This window comes from Stomoxys calcitrans, chromosome 4 (assembly GCF_963082655.1).
Source record: "Stomoxys calcitrans chromosome 4, idStoCalc2.1, whole genome shotgun sequence".
NCBI classification, from domain to species: domain Eukaryota; kingdom Metazoa; phylum Arthropoda; class Insecta; order Diptera; family Muscidae; genus Stomoxys; species Stomoxys calcitrans.
The window spans coordinates 64083941-64101011 of NC_081555.1; the positions used below are offsets into that span (position 1 = coordinate 64083941).

At 36.0% G+C, this 17071-nt stretch overlaps 1 protein-coding gene across 7 annotated transcripts in view; it reads right to left on the reverse strand.

Annotated features, from left to right (window-relative positions):
• LOC106091895 (broad-complex core protein isoforms 1/2/3/4/5) overlaps positions 1-17071 on the reverse strand; it is an 889290-nt gene that overhangs the window by 432920 nt on the left and 439299 nt on the right. The gene's annotated exons all lie outside the window — the stretch shown is intronic.

Genomic DNA, 17071 nt, shown 5'->3' on the forward strand with positions numbered 1-17071 from the left:
ATCCCTATCGTCTTCAAATGTAAATTTGCGCATGAACTTTCCATTAGGTGCTGTCACCTTCAAGATTAAGGTCAGTGATAAGGAACTATATTTTCATAACCGAGTCCGAACAGCGTGCCGCACAGCGGCACCTCTTTCGAACCCAGGCGTTCAGCGTCATAGGAAGAAATGCTAACTTCTGCGATACGATGTCCTCTACTATCGTATAGAAGTCCCAAAATTTGAAAATGCTTCCTCCAAAGGTTAAATAATTTTATTTTAATATCAGCAGACGATGTTTTCTCATATCAGGAAACTAATTTCGCCGAGTTGCCCAAATCGGACGAAGATATATCTGTAAGCTATAATCAAATCTGAACCGATTTCTCTGACTTCCAATAGGCTCTATGCCAAACAAGAAGTTCGTGTAAAATTTCAAGATGATCGGATGAAATTTGCAATCTGTATTTTGGACGGACAAACGTAAATCGAATCGATCGAAAGTCTGAGTCGATCGGTATACATATTAATGGGTCTATCTCTTTGCCTTCTAGATGTTACAAGTTTATGACGCTAAAGGCCAGTGCTCAAATCCTGACGAGAACCTTTAGCGACATTTGTGAGGTACTATGCCATGCAAAGAAACCATGTAAGTTATGTCGGAATGCGGCACACCGTTTCAACTCGGTACGCCCTTGTTCCTTAATGACATGTTCATGGCGAATTTGCAATTTGCTTATTTCATGGAATATCTCTATGAGAAAGCATGTTGAATAGAGGGCCTCTGTTCCTATTTGGTGAACATATGGATACAGCACACGCCGTGCAAACATACCTTTAGACTGATACATAATGTTTTTGCTCAATACGAGCATATTCAAACCTTGCAAGCCTTGACCATGCTAAGTATGGTACGAATTGGTTTATAACCTGATATAACTCACATATAAACCGCTCTCCCGCATTCAATTCTTGTAGAGTTGGGTTGTTACGGATGGAACTAGTTCATTGGAACTTATTTAAGTAAGGAACTGCTGGAATTAGTTCCATTCTATTCTTTCTTATAGTTCCTTTTTTTGCATGTACACTTTTCTTTTTCTCCCTTTTGTTAATTTGTAGACCAGCTGATTGACATACCATATTTTTTAGCTTCATACAACAACTTAATAAAAGCGTCATATTTTTCGATAGGCAACAAATATGTTATTTGTCGCAACCACATTATGTGTTGGCACAAATAAACAAACTTGGTGGCATCCAGATATTATTTTTTTATTGTCAACAAATCAAAATTGTTTTGATTCGCTTCGATTCGTTTATTTATTCACCGTCGAGAATTTTAAATTCAATTACTTTTACATTTACATCATTTAAAACGTTCAAAACAAAATTCAAAAATCTTTTTTTGTTTTGTATGAAGGGAACAAAAAAGGGAATCACAAATGAAAAAGGAACTAAGAAATGGAACTAGTTGCTTTTGTGGAACTGAACTAAAAGGAGCGATCACTAAAAGGAACTAAAATGCCCACCTCTAAATTCTTGGTCCCAAAGCCATTATTCTCATCTGATTTGCCACCATCAACCACCATTGACATTTCAATTTCAATAATAACTTGCAATAGCCATTCCAAAATGGTCTAAATCGGTCCATTTCCAGACCCAATATCAGCATGAAAATATCGTGAGCAGAACTTGCAGAAAACGTTCCATGGTGGAGAGTATATAAAATTCGACTGTTGGGCGAAATGAATCCGTTTTAAAGGCTGGTACTATCTTGTCGCGATAACATTCTCAGACTGGCCATCTTAAGTAACTTATCGACTCTCGTTGCCTTATCACTCGGGTGACAAAGACATACGATATAGGCTAAAAACCGTCATCGTACTTAGCTGTGGGGCTTCTTCGTCACGGTGGTTAACGCAAACCAGAGCTTTGCAATTTTGTACAGATGTATATCTGAGCTAAATATAAAATTAAAGTGGAATAAGATTCAAATCGGTCTAAAATATGGTAGAGCTCCCATAGAAATTAATCTCTTGATTAGTCTTATAAAAAGCGTTAACTCGAACAGGCGACTGTAATCTTAAAATATGATTTAATTTTTTTTTTAATTTCTGGAGCTCATGTTAAGTTTTGGGTTTGAATGTTTAGTTTTTGCAAGTGTATTAAAAAACTGGGCTCTGACTAAGCGACATAAACAGACAGCATAGTCATTAAACCGAATAGAACAGAACACTTGTTGCCGCTGTTGCTGTGTGGCAACTTCAACTACATTACGTATCGTAAAATTTAAATATAGATTTTGTTCATGGTTTCAGCGTTCCCTGCTCCCGCTGTTGTTAATTATACAAAAATTCATTGGTAGGAGTCGTGGTTGCCTTTCTCCAGCTGTTGGCATCACTTGTCATTACAACAATGGGGAAAATGTTGTTAGAAACGTGCGTTGACATGCGTAACTAATCGTCAAAAGTTAACCGACGCCTTAAAAAGTCTTTATGCAAAGAGGCAGGCGTAACAACATGTGTTGAGCAAAATGGCAGGGGATACCAAGAAATTGCTGGAGATGGATAAACGGCAGTAGGGATCAACTGATGCCCCTATTTTGCACGGCAGAAAAGATTTTATTTCTTGAAAAAGTTGCATTACAACGATTTTATTGTAATTATAAGGTAGCTTACACGAAGTATTACCAAGTTCCCGCTGGTATGTCTGTCAAACTAGAAATGACAGCAACATGGTATTTGTTTTACTGACAGCTCATTATATTATTTACAAAACACCATTTGCTTCTGAGTTTATTAAAAAAGAAAGTTATTCGCGATAGAGTTCAAGGGTGATTGCGTTATATTTGGCAGGAACATCGCAACCGGCTATTGTCGGCGAACTCAAACACCCTAAGTGAACCACATGTTTGTGTATCCCACCATAAATCGTCATAATAATACTGGTAGCGTTGCCAAATTAAAATATTAATGATCTACCTGGCCCGGTGTGCTATGCTACACCATAAAGTGGATGTTTAAAACTGAATGTTTCTTAAAATTTTATGAGCCATGGATTTTTCTTAAATCTCCATACTTTTTTTTGTTAATGGTGTGTACTGTTCAAATACTTACTATATCCGGTATAAAAGTTTTAAGGTCCCACAGGGCCTTGCAGGATCGACGTTATTCTAAATTTTGAAGTATGTTGTGGTTTTGTGGCTGGAGGACCTCAGACACTTATTCCCTAATATTCGTACTCCATTTTCAATTACATTACATTTAAGTGTCATATTGTCCCGGTAGACCTACATTTTAGTTTTGGGTTTCTCTCTGAGTCTGGCAGCTCCCCTGACACTTGTCGTCTAAAACTTATATCAGATTTGTACTCGATTTCCAATTTTTCGAGTTCCTTACTGCCTCAATCGGCTAAAATACCAGTTGGGGGAGGGGTGGTTTTTGGTGCTGGACGGCCCTGCAGAGAACTGAATCCATATTTTGATACATGTTCCGTATTCTGCTCCAAAATACCTTTAATTTTAGTCCTATACTGTCCCCAACAGTGCATATTTCATTTAAGGTGGTGCTTTTCGGGTAAGGGGAAGGGTCGCCCCCATTCCGATATCAAAAAATGGAATAGCCTATTAAATTTCAAGAAAATTAATTCAGTTGTTTTAGAGTCTAAACGGAACAAACATATAAAAATATGTTTATATTTACAAATACACATTTTTAATACCAGACTCCTACACTACTTTTAAATACTTTTCATTTGACGCCCATATTGTCCTAATCGTATTGCATATTAATTTTGTGGTTGGGGCGCTATTCAAAAGTTTTAAACCAGTTTCATGTTTTGGGTTATCAATACGGGGGCAAACAAAATATCGATGAAATCTGAACACTCATTTCCGAGAAAACCTCGAAATAAAGGGGGTTGATAGAAAAATATGGAAAAAAGTAATGGAAACGGAAGAAACGTACGTTTGGTACCATACTTGATACCATTTCATACTTTCTTTACGGATTGAACTAGAGCTCTGAATTTAACAGTTAGAGTCTACTAAGAAATATATTCTGGCTGACTAAGTGAATTTTTTAAAACATCATACATTTTGGTATCAAAAAGTACGAAAAAGCTAATTTACTTTTAGAATGAACGGAGAAGGACTAAATTAAAAAAAATGCTAAAAATTATTAATGTCTTGACAAATATGCTATAAGTTGAACCAATTATGAAAGGTTCAAATCGTTCCAGGAGTGGGATAAAAAGTACTTAAGTGCTTTAATTGGTACTATTTAGTACCTTCTTTATGGGCTACAGATCTGAAATTTGGGATGCGGGCACATCCTAGCAGTGTGAACCGTGCGACTAGAAGATTTTTTTGATACTCGTGCATTTTGGTACTAAACCGTACAAAAAAAATGGAACACTTATTGCACTCTGAGCTACAGCTCGGTACATCTTGGCAGTATGTACCTCATGACTAGAAGATTTTTTTTTTTTTTAATTTTTACATTTTAATACATAAAAAGTACAAAAGTGTGCCTTCTTTACGTATTGAAAAACAGATTTGAAATTTGTAATACTGTAACATCTAGCACAATGTACCGAGTGACTAGAAGATTTTTTTTGATATTCGTTTTGATACTAAAACGTACAAAATTGTACTTTGTTTACAGACTGAGCTACATCTGTGCAATTAGGGAAATAGGTACATCTTGTCAGTATGTACCGGATGACTTGAAGATTTTTTTTTAATTTGTACATTTAGGTACTGAAACTTACAAAATGGTAATTTATTTACGGATTGAGCTAAAGATCTCAAAATTGCAATACAGTTACACATTTGAGAGTATTTATCGGCCGACTAGAGGTTTTTTTAATTCGAACATTTCGGCACTAAAACTTTCAAAATGTTCTTTCTTTACTGATAAGGCTAAAATTGCGATTTAGTTACTCCTTTATATTGGGTGCACCATCGGGGGCAGCGAAGCTACCGGCCATATGCTAGTATATTCATAATTTATAAAAATTATATTAAGATAGCATTTTTTTTTTTTTTAATTTTAAAAATCGTTTTATTTGCTTAGCCTTTACAACAAAACAAATCATTTTCTTAATATTTTAAGACTATTTAGCGGCAAAAGCTGGATTTAATAATTTTGGCAATAAAATAGAACCTAATGTCGAAAAACCTAAAAACTAAAAACCATCAAATGCAACAAGATAAAAGAAACGCATTCCAGTAATCCCACTGCTAAGTATTTTGAGCAATTTTTTCGTTTGATTTTTGCGATATAAAAAATTGGCGACTTTCGACAAGCCAATTTTCCCCCAAAACATGACGGGAAAAAATTGTTGTAACTGTTTTTTTGTCGTCCACGCCAACCCAAATGTCATTACGATACCTCTTTCGTATCTCGAGCCAGAATTTTTCTAAGGTAGCTCTATTCTTGGGTATTTTGGCGTCGTTAATGCGAACCTGGGCACACGGAGTAGCAGCAAGAACCGTTGCCGTTGTCTAGCTTTCGAAGCTAGACAACAAAGATATTTGGAATCAGTGAAAAATTCAGTTCTGACTTTATGACCAAATGTCACAGCTGATGGGTCACTGTCTGCACAAAATAGCGATCACAATTTCCAAAAAAAGAGGTATATTTACCAATTGCACAGTAACAGAAGAATTTTGGCAATTTTCGATTTTGAAAAAATGTGGGATGGGAATCTTCTAGATCTTCTCTTGAACTTGTTACTTTTTATTTTGAGTGCATGATTGGCGGCATCATCTTATAAACCATCTATCTCACCTTTAGCATTCTCTCTAGCATCTCTCTTAAACACTCAAAGTCACATATGAACTATTTTGATTATTCAATATGACTTCCAATTAGGCAAACCATTTATTGTTTAAAAATTTTTATAGGCTTTTGACCATATTGGAGAACAGAAAAAATACAAATTTATAAGTTACCTTTCAAATTCAATCACCAAAACTAAAGTCATTTGTTTTTGTACTGACTTACCTAAAAGAAAAGAAATACATGTATTTAATATGGCATTTAAAAATTAACAGGATTGGATAATTATAACAATATTTCGGCTAATTAACTAGAAATTGTAAGAATTGAATTAAATTCAGAATAAATGTATCGCTTAATATGATAACACAGAATATTTTTAAAGTATCTGTTGAAAATTTCAATTACATTAGAACTTCTCTATAAAAGAACGTTTACATTGGCCACTGAATTCGGATTTAGGCCTTTTCTAAATTCTGTGTTTTTTATTTGCAGGTTTTATCATGCAAAAAAAAAATCCTATTTTTACAGGATTTATTTTTAAATTTCAAATAAACCCGATCTCATGGCTGAATAATCGATAAAAGTACCAAAATATGCAACTTTTTTCAAGAATTGTGTATGGATGTGGGTATGCCACTTAAATCCCCTAAAACGCAGTGTAAACGGACAGGATTTGTTTTTGGATTAAATTAAATCAAAACTGAATAAAATTGGTTTTAATTGACTTATGTCGAAAAATAAACGAACTAACAGGGGTATATGATTTTCATTTGTTTTTACCACTTTTCCTTATCAACAAAGTCTTCACAATGAGTAAGAGAAGAAATAATATGACCAGGGACATTGTTTCGGGAGTGCATAGTTTTTTTTTTCTTATCGTTCCTCACACACCACTGTTTTGTTTGCTTTTAAACACGCATAAAAATAAACCGTTTGGGACCCTTTTACGATGAAAAAATCCTTTTTTAATCATTTTAACATGTCAAACGTTAGCCATAAATGTAGCATTATTGAACGTTACTCACTTTGTTCATTGTCTTCCTCTAGGGCAAAAGAACCTTTCTATTGTCGTAAATCCAAAAATCTTTTTGCAAAAGTGCTTCGATAGCACTCGCCTACTTGAGAGAAAAAGTGAGTATTCAAGCATACAATATTTACACTATTGCACATTATTTTGTACGTTTACAAGAAACCCCAAGCAGGCGCATGGGCTTGCAAATTATTGCAATTGTGTGCTCGCACTATCGAATGAGCAAAAAGCAGTCAGCTCGGTCGAGTGCGGATGGTAAACTTTTTAAAATTTCGCCTTGTGTCCAAAACTTCTGGTATATCCAATGACAAAAATCATTAGAGCAACACATACTCAGGCACATAGATTGTTTTTTTTTAACATTTACGCGATAAAGAAATATGCATTCCAAAGCAGAAATGTGCGAAAAACAACAACTCCCATATGTATTTTTTTGTTTTATTTATAGCATTACAAATACAGCAGACCATAATACGAAACCATGATGGAGTTGTGTGCAAATGGAAGGCTTTTATTATAATTGTGAAATTAACTCTGAAAGAGATTGAATTACCAACTGAGATTTGTTTATAATTTGTGAAATATTGAGTTGATTTATGATACCTTGTTAAATTAAACTTGGCATCCTTTCCAATAGGCACAATTTATATTTAAATTTAAAAGAATATACATACGAAAGCATAAAACATGTACTTTTATCGGAAATGAAATCCAACTTTTCAGAAAAGATGTTTAATTGGCGAAAATTTCATTTATATGAAATGAATTGCTTTTTGCGTGAAGAAGTTTTTGAAAATGTTAATATTTTACAGCAATTTATATTTTGTGGCAATCAGCGAGTGTGTTGATAATCAGTATTGAATGAGTTTTGGTTTGTTCCTCTTTTCTTTTGTGTGAGCTTAAATGAAAAAAAGCTTGCAAAAAATTCGTTATGGGACAATAAGATTGCGCTTTAAATAAAAATATGTTACGGAGAAATATTCGCTATAGCGAGTTTCGTTATAGAAAAAAGTTGTGTTTTCAATTTTTATAGAGAAGTCCGACTGTATATAACTGGTCCAATAGGACATTACTCAGCGTTAGATAAATTATTTTGTCTAAAGTATTTTATCAATTACATTGTTTCATCATTGGAATTGCAAAATCTAAAGAAGGAATATATGCTGAACAACTAAATCTGAATCTGCCCATATGGTCTCCGGTGCTATTCATTAATTTTTTTAGAACCGAACATTCAGTAGTGTGGGGTGTGGTGGTGCATAATCGAGATATCTCGATTTTACGCACAATAAAGCGGCCTTATAGTCGTGTTGTAAATGCAAATTTGCCCTTGAACAGTCCATTCCGCTGAGGTGGAATAGATGAGACTTTATCTTAGGACCCAAGTTAGTAGCTGTCAAACCTAAGCTAGCCCATGGAATTAAAATACTTTATTCTTGACTAGGAGAATGCAATTATTGGGTTGCCCAAAAGTAATTGCGGATTTTTTAAAAGAAAGTAAATGCATTTTTAATAAAACTTAGAATGAACTTTAATCAAATATACTTTTTTTACACTTTTTTTCTAAAGCAAGCTAAAAGTAGCAGCTGATAACTGACAGAAGAAAGAATGCAATTACAGAGTCACAAACTGTGAAAAAATTTGTCAACGCCGACTATATGAAAAATCCGCAATTACTTTTTGAGCAACCCAATAGAATGAAAAGATTATTGGCACGCCTCCCAGTTAGTGAGACATGCCAGCGGTACCGTTTGACCAAAAGTTATGTTTTGTCGAAATAGTTTAAGTGAATTCTCTTTCCAAATATCACACTTCAGAGCCTTTGTTACAAAATCGTCACCGCAACGCGTAATGCGTTAATGCAAATGTAGATCCCAACCAAAGGCAAAGAAAGCTTCCGTTACTACTCCTGCAACAAGAGAGATGAACAACAACAACTAAGAGAAAAGCAACCATGTCACAACATATGCAGGTGGTTTATAAAGATTTCTACTACGGAGGATAGATAAATGGACGCTGTTGTTGATTTTGTTGTTGGCGTTGGTTTTTGAGACCAGCCTTCTGTAGAATGACTGATCAACAACAGATTTGATGTGATTTCCTGACAACTATACCGGATTTGATTCCATTCCATGGCAAACCAACCCGACTGGACATTGTAACTGTTTTGTGGCTGTTTTTCCATTCGCTTTTTCGCAAGTGAAAAAGACACTTGCGTTCGTTCCCAGCGAAGAATGCATGTTCTCCAGGCACTCGCCATGTTACATTCGTTGTAACATTAAGTGTAACGAATGGCAAATAATGTTTTAGTTTTTCCCAACAACAATAACAGCAGCGACTATTAAACGCAAAAAAAGACAAGCGACGGTAAAGAGTAAAACACCACAATGCACTAAATTAGATAAAAATACAAATTACAAGCAGTTTTGCTTAAAGCGTATTATATAAAACAAAAAAAAAAAAAAACAAAAAAAAAGAGTCGGCAGAGGCCTAGGAAACCCCAACCCACTCCTTCACTTGTCCGCCACACATACAAGTACATAAAATTCCAGCCCCATATATCCCGCACACGTACGACAATGAGGACGACGACGACTATGGTGATTGTGGCCAACTCTTGGTCAGACGGACATGAATGCAGACTTTGGTCAAGAGATAGCTTGTAGATCTTGGAACATTGATTTAAATACGAAATCATAGCTAAGAGCAACAACACAAGCTATGCCAGGTGAATGAAGCCGTAGTCTAAGTGCTAGGCGGCATTGATCATCACAGGGAGAGAGTAAGGTAGTGAGGTCGAAGCGCAGGACAAAGCAAAGAACGACTACAAAAAGTTGCGTTGTAATAATAATGATGATAATAATAATGCGTACAAGATTGAAAAATCTGATTATGCTTATGGGCACCCATTGGAGTTCCATGGCACCGAAGAGGACGCATACAAAAACGTCCATGCAAGTTCGTAATTTCCCCACTGTTGCTCCTCTGTCAGTAAGTGTGTGTGGAGTTAACTCCCCACATCGATCATCATGCCATACACATACATTTTGCTAAGGTCGACCCACTAAGCCATGCGTCAGAGAGCTCGAGGGCGTATGGCTTTACATTTTTTGTATTTTAGCTGAAACTACAATATTTTGAATCGTTGGCTTGCAATACGAAAATAGAAATGAATGCCTAGAGCCTTTCTCGAACTACATGGGCACCAATGAAATCCTTCATATTTGGCATTGTCTTCGCAGGAGCCGCAGCGTTTAGCAATTTTACGCGTGATATGAATATTCATGGCCTACGCTTAGAAATAGGCGATATGTTGAAGTCCAAGAAAATGGCCAAACAAATTGCTTCAGATGTTTTCATTTAAAATGCCATTTTAATTATGGGTCATAATGACTGTGGACACAGAAATGGCCTCCGTTTTGAATGTTGTAACACTTAAAAGCTAAAAAGTCTTAGCTCCTACAATACAAAAACACATGTTAATACATAAAAAAGATTTACTTTGTTCATCCACACAATATGCACCCCAGCGTCATACAAACTTTTTAACTTAACTTTTCAATAGAAAGTACGTCTCATTTCCACTAATAACATCTTTTCTGATGTTATCGCCGAATTCATACCCAGGTGTTCAGCGTCATGCTAACCTATGCGCTACGGTGGCCTCCTTAATTCAGAGTAGCCAATGTTTAAAGACGTATAACTCCCTCATCCTTCTTCATTAAGCCAATAGTGAAGATTCTAGACTCTCATATTTCTAGAAAGTTGGGAATATGAATAAATCAAGGTTAAGTTAGTGCTATCGCTGTTGCAAAGTGTTCTTCAACATTTGAAGAGGACCATTGAATACAACAGATTCACATTGACAATAACGACAGAGATAGAATAAAGTTAATGACAGAGACGCTCGGTGAATCCGGGCTTTGCCGAATGTTGCGAACTACATTTTTTTTTTTTTGCCTAATAGATGCTAATATTAATTACACCCTATCTGAGCCACTACTATTACACCCTACCTGAGCCGCTTTTTGATAAAAATTACTGTACCACTATTCCTGATAGAACCGCTTGCAACTACGATATCCCTGGTAACAGAAGTTTCATAGACTTTTATACGGATGGTTCCAAATTAAACGACCAGGTGGGCCTTGTGGCGTACTCTAAAGATCTAGAGCTGGTCATATCGAAAAGGTTACCCGACCACTACAGTGTGTAATAAGCAGAGATCCTTGCAATTTAGGAAGTGGTGGAATGGCTAAGATATAATGTCACTACGACGATTGGCATAAATACCATCTCAGACAGCCAGGCAGCCATTAAATCCCTGGAGAACATATTTTTGAACACAAAAACCGCCCTCGACAGTCACAGATCTCTCAAAGAGATGGCAGAACAGTTCAAAATTCATCTGTTCTGATACCCAGGGAATTGTAAAGCGGATGAGCTGGCGAGACTAGGAACTACCCTTTACATTCTAGGCTAGTGGGTATGCCACTAGCGTCATGTAAGCTAAGTTTTCAGGACCAGGCCCGAAAGACAACGAATGATAGATGTTCACAAAGAGGTGGCTGTGAGCAATACAAAATTATGTGGCCTAATCTAGACTTAACGAGGTCTACCACTTTGCTGTCATTGAACTAGAAGGCATCTTGCTTCTTCTGTTCCTGTGGTATCACAATGAACGAAAACGTCTAAGTGAGTCTGATGGCAGACTGCCACTTAAACCTTAAACCTAGATGATACTATGGATAAAGTAGGTAGTTTGTTAACAAAACAAGATCCCGTCAGACAAAAACAACAAAATGCAAGACACAGGAGCTCAGACGGGGCAGTACATGGCGCCTTTGAGAAAAAGATTCTTGGTAAGATTTATGGACATTGATATGATGGTAAACACCGAAGGAAAAGATCAGAACTTCGATAAAAAACTAATTGGAGAAACACATCTCGAAACTAAGTATTCAGAGTTCTGTGACACTTCATACGTTCGTTCTCAGATTAACAGCAGCCTGAGCCGACGAGTCTGGTTAAAGTGTGAATGATAGGAAAACAGAGTTACCTCTTACGAAAAAGGAAAGTTTTCGAGTTTACGTTGCCTTTTCTGTAAGGGGGGCACTACGATAGGTATATAGCCACCGTAAAATAGGATGCGCCCATTCATAAATAAATGTTAGTAAAATAGTGAGAAATACATAGTTATAGTAAATTTAACATGGTTAATAGGAAAACCTTAAGATTCGTAGCAAGTACCAAGGATACCAATACTAAACAAGAAATTCAGGGGCTATCTAAAGGGAAATAAGACAATTGCTTGGCGTTGGATTGATCTCTAAAAGGAAACACATTACCAAATTTATGTGATGAAGACGACGCGGTTTTCTCGACAAGACTAAATTGCTGAATATAATGGGTATTGATACTTGTCTACAAACAAATATCTTTACCTTCACAATGAAATAGGTCTTGGCTCCTATTGATGAAAGTCCTAGAACAAAAAAAATTGTTTGGAAGCTACGTTTGCCAAACATTTTTCTAAAAGCAAGATGGCGGAAATCTCCATACTATATATATTTGATGAAACGTAAAATCAAGTGAAGCTGCGATAAGTTTGGCTGGGCCAAATCATATACATAAAGTAATTTCACTCAATATTTTTGGAGAAAATTTGAACAAACTGAACTCAGTTCAAGGGCATAATTTGACTTTACGTAGCAAATTTCTGGTAAACCTGGCAAAAATTTAAGTTTCTAGGAGCAGAATTAGGTTAATCGGGAGGAGTGTTCAAGTTATAACAAAACACCAGCGCCAAATCGGCCAACAATTGCTGACGGACTGATGGGTATGGCTATATCGATTGTCAAGACGATCAAGAATATACATTAATATCTTCTCTATGCGCCCAGATCAATATTTCGATGTGTTACAAAAGGAACGACTAGGTATGTATACCTCATTCTACGCTGGTGAGTATAAAAATAGTTTTTCATAAAAATCAAGCTTGTTGTAAATATATAATAATGAAGAATAATCCATTGAGTCTAGTTTTAGCAAGTGTGTATGAAAAACTCAATGATTGATTTGATTATCTTAAGAAGTTTTTATTCTTCTTTAAATGTTAGTCTATCATCCAATAGATCTCTAATACTCAATATGGATTTATTTCCATCAATATTTTGAACAAATTTTAAACTTAGTTTTTGCAACGAAAAAATTTTGCTATTATATTGTTGTGTTGTTGACACATTTTACTATTGTTATTGACTACCCAATCCGAATTATGACCTATTCTTGCCAATGTTTCATCACCCCTAATGTCTTTATGTCGTTCGGAAAACAAAATAAGTATAAAAAAATCTTGCAGTCAGTTTCAGTCATATCATCGCTTTAAGGTGATATCTAATCGCTTTTTAGGGGTATATAACCTTCATCGATTAAGTTTATGAGCCACTTAAACATGCGTTGTGCCATTGCTTGCAAATGAGCTAAGCACATGCGCAGTTTGCACACATGTCGCCCAAGCACTTGCGCTAAACTGGCAATGTTGAAGCGCACATAAACAGTCCACGGCAGACAATGTCTATGAGTATTAAAATTTATCACGTGTTAAAATTTCAAATCAATTAAAATCATGCATTGCAAATTTGCATTTCGCTCTTCACACTGCAATTGACTTGTCCACCGCTGGAATGGTGATTTCACTATATCACAGATTATGGAAATGAAGACAACACTGCCGCTCTGTATTTCTTCAAACATTTGGGGCCGAACACGAGTTCAAAAACATTTTAACATCTATGCCTATGGGCCCAGAGACCATCAAAATCCCATCAATCAAATGATGGCGAACGACACTTGTTTTGTCCTCATCGTCATGCTTTTAGCTGTCATTGTTGTTAAAACGAACAACACTGAACATGGGGCCTGCCTTGCTGGTGCCTTTGCGAGGGCCCTAGGCTACTCCTTAAGTTTTCTCGAATGTCATCATCTTCCTGCGATTTTGTCTGATGTCACTTGGCAGGAGTCATTGCGGCACAATTTAGACATACCTGCCATGTTATTAACTAATTACAGAGGCTAATCTAATTTTCACGTACCACAAACAAGAAGAAGGTAGCTCTGAAGAACAGAAGCTGCCGCGCACAACAAATGATTTATACAGAAAATATCATCGAATGACAAGCGAACAGAACATTGAGTCTCAAGAAACCTACAGCTGATGGGCATGGAGCCACAGAGACTTTGCTCACGATAATGATGATGACAAGGAAGACATCATCCACACTTATTGAAAATACATGTGCTCCGAGCTCAGATGCGGAGTGTAAAACGAGGTACGTATGTAAGTGATAAGGAATGAAAATATTTTTCAGAATTACCCAAGCCCAAAATGTTAGAACGCAAAAATGGGCGTTGTATCCTCATTTTTCAGGGCCTTATGACCGCTGTGTTGGCGGTCTTAATGCCAAATTTCTTTTTGGGCTTTATGGCCGTTAAGCGTTATGACTATAGAAAAAATGTATGTATTTTTATCCGTTTAACATTTACGAAAGGATTTTGAGCATTTTTCGATTTAGAACCACAATAAGTTAGATCATTGTGTAGATAAAAATTTCCCCCTATAGGGGCTCAAGAATTCAAATCGTGGGTTTGCAAAGACACACATCGATAAGAAGTAACCGAGCAAAATTTCAAGCGAATGTATTCGTTTAGAATCTATTGAGATTTTCATAGGTGGACGGTCATGGTCAGATTAATTTAAAATGTCTTGACGATGTGGAATATATATAGGGCAGATCCGAGAAACAGTTTACCAACCAGCAAATTTTCAAATAAATCCAAATGAGTTTTTTGGTTAACACAATGTTAGAGAGGATACTAAATTTTATAAATCTATAAAATTTTTGGACTTTGATGATATTTGATATAGAAATCATATCCAAATTCTACCTTGCCCTACCTTAGGTCCCATAATAATATTAAAAAAAAAAAAATTAAAAATAATAATAATATAATTATGTGTTCATATACTACAGTAAAGTTAACATAGATGGACCAAACTTTTTAAATATTTTTAGCCTCTTAATAGTCTTCAGTTTAAGTAAAATAAAATACATAAGTTTATTATTTTAGAAAAATTGCGCCATAGCGTGCGGCTCCTCGAGTACTCATTCATGTAAATAAAATTTGAAAATTTTACAATACACTGAAAAAAATTATAGCAAAATATTTTCTGTAGCGTGCATCGCGGTTTGATCTTTCGCCAACATTTAAACTTCAAGGCTTTCTTTTTGTTTTATTTTCTTTCGTTTTCAATAATAGCTACTTCAAAAATTATGATAATATTCTCGACGAAACTTGTGGGGTGCTAGGAGGGGCTTAAATTTTCTTTCGATTTCATTATAGACTAAAACAGCCATTTGATTTGTGGAGCCCTCAGAAGTACGACGCGAGAAAGATAATTGTAGCTGCCATATAAGCAGATATTCTCATATTTCCTTTTTATCTCACCTTATTTGGCTGAAATTTTGTATTCAAAGCACCTTGATGCCTTCCCATACGCACACCAAATAGGGCTCTGATGGCTCTATAATTAAATATAGCTGTGATACTAGCCAATATCCGTTTAAGCTTTTAAAGACCATTAACTACTTATCAAAATATAAAATTCATATACATATAATAGAATATTCATTCATAAATTGATCTGAAAGCATAAATATCTCTTAAATTTTGTTGATAAACGATGACATTATTCCGTTTAAATAAAAACAATTCTTTTTCATTTATAATCTAGTCGAAAAAATGTAGCGTTCGTCACGTAGCGTGCGTCGCATAGGGTTCACGGCTTTAGACAAAATGTTGTAAACGTTTTGGGTTGTTTGAACACAAATTTAAAATTGTTGTTTGTTCATTTTTAAATCATGGAATACCATCTTTGAGGCTAACTATGCAAAATTCGATTGAAATGACCAAAATATACACTGACCTCGAAAGACACTTCCATTTTTTGTAGAGTCATCATTTTTTTCGAGAGTATTTTCAAATCCCTTAATCCACTATAAGTAGATTAAAGAATGTTTTTTCACATCACAAAAATGCATACATTTCAATCGAAAATTGAATAAATATGTAGCGTTCGTTACGCAGTATTTACCCATATGCCTTATCGGGTCATAAATCAATTTTTCTAGGTGTTACAAACGGGATGACGAAGTTAGTATAACCCTGTGCTTTGGTGGAGGGAGTAATAAATTCAAATCCCGTATGGGAAAATGTTTTTGCCAGGACACGAACCCAACTATTCAGCGACTTTAACGGACATTCTAGTCAATGTGCTGCATTGGTCCCATGTCGATATTGTCATCTTTAGTGAAAAAAAAAAACATTTGACAACCATTTAAGGCCGCATTCAGCAAACTAATGAAGCCTTAAAATGGGTTTATTTGACAATTCCATAAAGGAAATCTGTCAAAAAAACCTATTTCAATGCTACATTAAGTTTTGTGAATACCGATGTTTTTTTGAATATTAGGACCGCTGTTAATCAGTTTTATAAAGGCGATGACAGTTCGGTTGGCATACTTCCTTTTGTTGAGAATTGGTACTGCCACAAAGTCCAGTCGACAATACCAACCTCCTCTACATCATCAATGTCATTGATGAGTGGTGGCTTTTGAAAGAAGAGGCTGATGCTGTCGGTGCAAGTTTGTCTTCCATCGAGTTGTTATTATTTGTGTTTTTTTGAAAGCAGGTGCCAGACACCATCTACTCACTTTACACTCCACACACAAGGCAGCAAATGCAGCAGCAGCAGCTCTCCACCATGGTACTTCAAACCGTACGCCGAAGCACTTCACAATGACACTCTATAGAATGGAAGCCTTACATCAACCTACCTCAACAGCTATAATGGTCCAGGTAAGTGTTGGTCACCACCATGAGCCAAGGGTATGGGTAGCGGCTTACTTGCACGTGTAGTTTGTCATCTTGGCCCTCTTTAGGGGGCTATGTCCCAGTAGCGCCTTAGCATTTCGCATAAGATGTAAATGCTTAAGCCTGCTGCGCATTATGTGACTGTGTATGGGAGTGTATGCCTGTATTGTGAAGAGTTGTTGTTGTTTTAACGTTGGCATCATCCACATTGCTGAAGTTGCTCTGTTAACTTTAATGAAAAGTGACATTTCACGCATGCGCTTCTTCTTTCATTTACAATCAGCCACCTCTCAGACCTCGGTAATAGTGGTCCTTATTGTTATGTTGTGGCTCGATACCATGG